Source organism: Tachyglossus aculeatus, chromosome 26, assembly GCF_015852505.1.
Source record: "Tachyglossus aculeatus isolate mTacAcu1 chromosome 26, mTacAcu1.pri, whole genome shotgun sequence".
Classification (NCBI taxonomy): Eukaryota; Metazoa; Chordata; class Mammalia; order Monotremata; family Tachyglossidae; genus Tachyglossus; species Tachyglossus aculeatus.
The window spans coordinates 19443179-19448102 of NC_052091.1; the positions used below are offsets into that span (position 1 = coordinate 19443179).

General features: G+C 46.2%; 1 non-coding gene across 1 annotated transcript; it reads left to right on the forward strand.

Moving 5' to 3' along the window:
• The first annotated feature begins 3656 nt into the window (after window positions 1-3656).
• LOC119946308 lies at window positions 3657-3794 on the forward strand. Its single transcript, XR_005456414.1, has one exon. It is a non-coding gene; the product is annotated as a small nucleolar RNA SNORA7 (small nucleolar RNA).
• Window positions 3795-4924: the final 1130 nt, after the last annotated feature.

A 4924-nucleotide genomic window follows, 5' to 3' on the forward strand; every position in this document is an offset into this window, starting at 1 on the left:
TTATTAAATTGGTATTGTTAACTGCTTACTATGTGCCAGGCAGTGTGCTAAGCATAGATCCAAGTTAATCAGTTTGGGCACAGTCCCTGCCCTATGTGGGGCTCATGGTCTTCATCCCATTTTACAGATGAGGTAATTGAGGCCAAGAGAAGTGAAGAGATTTACCCAAGGTCAGGCAAGTGGCTACAACTGGCCATGGCAGAAGCAGCATGGCTGGCTGGTGAAACCACGGTCCTGGGAGTTACAAGGATCTGGTTCTAATCCCTGCTCTGCCATTTGCCTGCTTTGGGCCTTTGGGCAAGTCATTTCACTTCTCTGGGCCTCAGTTTCCTCATCCGTAAAATAGGGCTGAAGACTGTGAGCCCCACGTCGGGCCGGGACTGCGTCCAACCTGATTTGCTTCTATCCACCCCAGCCCTTAGTATAGCACATAGTAAACACTTAAATACCACGATTATTAGGATTATCACTTCACTTCTCTGGGCCTCAGTTCCCTCATCTGTAAAATGGGGATTAAGACTTTGAGCCCATGTGGGACAGGGACTAGGCCTGATTACCTTATATCTTCCCCAGTTTAGTACAGTGCCTGGCACATAGTAAGTTCTTAAATACCATTAAAAAAAAAGCGGCAGAGCTAGAATTAGAAGCCATGTCCTTGGCCTGTGCTTTACCCACAAAGCTATGCCGCTGTTCTCACTAGTTTCTTAATGAAGGAAGGACAGATGGAGAAGGATCAGATGGGGCTGATTGGCTTTTCCCCTCCCCCTGCTCTCTAAAGTTCTCTGTAACGGACAGTTATTCACCCCTCCTTCCCCTTGGCAAGCAGCACCTGGATACCTAAATCGCCCACCTTCGCCTTGAGCTGCCTTTGTAAAATCCTCCCTCAGGAGTTTTCTCTCTAATTAAGGGAGTTGCTCCTCTCTGACAGTTTTGCAACTTCAATAGGCTGGACAATTAAAAGAATCCAGATTATTAAGAAAATGCTTCCAATGAGTTCAGCAGAGGCCCAGCATTCTGCACCTTCGTGAAAAACAGATGCAAACAGGTTATTCTGGAAAGGAATGGATTTGGCCTGATGGTAACCCCGCCATCTTCTAGGGGCAGCAGAGGAGCAGTGTGGCCTAGTAGATAGAGCACGGGCCTGACAGTCAGGGAACCTGGGTTCTAATCCCAGCTCCTCCACTTGTCCGCTGTGTAACCCTGGGCAAGTCACTTCACTTCTTCTGTGTCCCGGTTACCTCACCTGTAAATTGTTTGTTCATTCAATCTTATTTATTGAGCTCTTACTGTGTGCAGAGCAGTTTACTAAGCGCTTCGGAAGTACAAATCGGCAACAAATTGTTCTTCCTCCTACTTAGACTGAGTCCTGTTTGGGATAGAGACTGTATTTGACCTGATTATCTTGTAACTTCCCCAGTGCTTAGAGCAGTGCTTGACACATAGTAAGTGCTTAACAATTATTATTATTATTATAATTATAGCAGAGGCCCCAGAACTCCACACTAATGAGTTCATAATTCAGGGTCCCGTGAATCTGAGGGCTCTGGCAACATGGTAAATCAGGATATTTGTTAAGCATTTATAACCTATACATTCTAAGTGCTAGGGTAATAGTAGTGGTTGTGGTACTTTTATTTTTTTTATGGTATTTTTTAAGCACCTGCTATTTTCCAGGCACTGTACTAAGTGCTAGGGTAATAATAATAGTTGTGGTATTTTTATTGTTTCTTTATGGTATTTGTTAAGTGCTTACCATGTTCCAGGCACTGTTCTAAGTGCTGGGGAAGATACAAGGTAATAATGATGGCATTTGTTAAGCACTTACTATGTGCCAAGCACTGTTCTAAGCGCTGGGGAGATACAAGGTAATCAGGTTGTCCCACCTGGGGCTCACAGTCTTGATCTCCATTTTCCAGATGAGGGAACTGAGGCCCAGAGAAGTGAAGTGACTTGCCCAAGGTCACCCAGCAGACAAGTGGGATTTGAACCCAGGTCCTTCTGACTTCCAGGCCTGTCCTCCATCCACTAGACCACACTGCTTCTCTGGCTACCTGAGAATGTGCCTCCAAACCCAAAACATTCCACACTTCCAGCACTGAACTGTCTCCTCCCATCACGAGTTTCTGAAACAGATTGCAGATTCGTCAGTCTCTTTTGGACCAACCAGGGAAGCAGCACGGGCCCAGGAGTCAGAGGACCTGGGTTCTAATCCCAGCTCTGCCACTTGCCTGCTGTGTGACCTTGGGCAAGTCACTTTATTTCTCTGGGCTTCCGTCACCTCATCTGTAAAACAAAGATTGAAACTGTGAGCCCCATGTGGGACTGGAACTGTGTCCAACCCACTTTGTTTGCATCCACCCCAGCACTTAGTACAGTGCCTGGCACACAGTAACCGCTTAAGAAATACCACAATTATTATTAAGAAGGAAATGGTAAACCGCTTCTGTATCTTTACCAAGAAAACTCTATGGATCTACATACCAGAATGACTTTATGACAGAAGATGGGACCTTCTGAAGAAGGTGTGTCCACGGAGTCGCTTTGGGTCCAAAATGACTCAACGAAGAAGAAGAAGTGCTTAACAAATACCATTAAAAAAACCCACCCCAAAATAAACAATAAAAAACCAGGGGCACAGGAGAAGGGGCTTCCCCATCTCTGATGTAGGTATGCTTGGGTATTTGTCTGTTTGTTGTTCTATCGTATACTCCCAAGCACTTAGTCCGTGCTCTGCACATACAGTAAGTGCTCAATAATAATAATGATGGCATTTATTAAGTGCTTACTATGTGCAAAGCACTGTTCTAAGCACTGGAGCACTGTTCTCAGTGAATACAATTGAATGAATGAATGATGGGGCAGGACTGTGGAGAATCTACACCCTCTCCCTGGACCTAGGTTCAGCTCTGCCCTCCTAATCAGTCAGTCAGTCAATCAATTGTATTTCTTGAGTGCTTACTGTGTGCAGAACACTGTACTAAATGCTTGGGAGAGTACAACAGAGCAGAGTTAGAAAACACATCTCTTGTCCACAAAGAGCTGGCAGTCTAGGATGGGGAGACAGACATTAATAGAAATAAATAGATTATGGATATGGACATAAGTGCAGTGGGGCTCGGAGTGGAGGTGAATAAAGGGAGCGAGTCAGGGCAACACAGAAGGGAGTGGGAGAAGAGGAAAGGAGGGCTTAGTCAGGGAAGGCCCCTTGGAGGAGTTGTGATTTGTTCAAAGAAGGCTAATCGTCAGGGCTTCAAGCATCTCCCCAAACAGGGGCTCCCCAAGTGCTGCCACAAAGAATTCATTCATTCATTCAATTTTATTTATTGAGTGCTTATTGTGTGCAGAGCACTGTAATAAGCGCTTGGGACAATAACATACAACAATAAACAGACACATTCCCTGCCCATAACTTGAAAGCCTGTGGGGGAAGTGGAAGAGGAAGGTGGACCTAATGTGTAGAGCCCAGGTCTGGGAGTCAGAAGGACTTGAGTTCTAATTCCCGGCCCTGCCCCTTGTTTGCTGTATGACCTTTAGTAAGTCACTTCACTTCTTGGTGCCTTAGTTGCCCCCTCTGTCAAATAAGGATGAAGACCATGAGCTCCATGTGGGACAGGGACTATGCCCAACCTACTTCGCTTGTGTCTACCCCAGTGCATCCCCTCTCAGGATTGTGCCTGGAGAGTTTCCAGTATTCTACAAGTCTCCACTATGGGAGGGAAACCCAAGCAGAGGCATATCCATTCCATTCCTAGCTTGGGCAGTGGCTAGCGAATGGAAGGCAATCTGCTATGTTGCCAACGTGTACTTCCCAAGTACTTAGTACAGTGCTCTGTACACAGTAAGTTCTCAATAAATACGATTGAATGAATGAATGAATGCTACAGGTCAAAACTCACCTGTGCTGAGCAGCAGCGTCACGGGAAAGAGTTGAGGGAGGACATTCAAGTTGACTGCACGGAAGGCGGTGATGGTAAACCAGTTCCGTATTTTTACCAAGAAAACTATGGATACACTACCGGAATAACTGCAGATGGAGGTGGAGCGTTCTGGGAGTGATGTATCCATGGGATCGCTATGGGTCGGAGATGACTCAATGGCATAAGACAAGACCCCAGGACTTAGTACAGTGCCGCGCACATAGTAAGTGCTTAAATCTGTAAATAATAATGATGGCATTTGTTAAGTGCTTACTATGTGCGAAGCACTGTTCTAAGAGCTGGGGTAGATACAAGGCAATCAGGTTGTCCCATGTGGGGCTCAGAATCTTAATCCCCACTTTACAGATGAGGTAACTGAGGCAGAGAGAAGTTAAGTGACTTGCCCAAAGTCACACTGGATCAGAACCCACAACCCCTGATTCCCAAGCCCGTGCTCTTGCCACTAAGCCACGCTGTTTTGTCGTGGGCAGGGAACTTGTCAGTTTATTGTCGTACCAAGAGCTTAGTAAATTGCTCTGCATATAGTAAGCCCTCGCTAAACACAGCTGACTGACTGACTGACAAGAAATATCACAATTATTATTATTATTATTATTAGGAAGGGGAAGGACAGGAGGCCCCATCTTCTTTCACATCAGGAGACGCAGCCAGCGGAAAGTTTCACCAGGCTGAGGAGCTGAAAGTGTACCCAGGTTATTCTGCCCTAGACTTACCGGCAGATAAGGTGGGAGGAGGTCAGGGTGACTGCATCACCAAGAAGAAAAGGAATCGGGAGCACACCTAAGCTCCCTTTTCTTACCAGAAATCGTTCTGACCCCAGAAGGAGTAAAATACGTCCAGGGGTAGACTTGGCCTCAGCCAAGAGGCTTCTGGAGATCAAGGAGTAGCCACGCTTGTCAATTTCCTGAGGAACCAACCGTCACAGGATTCCCCTGACCCATCAGTGGCAGCTTTTCCAGGGAGCCGGGAAAGGAATTCCAAGGAAT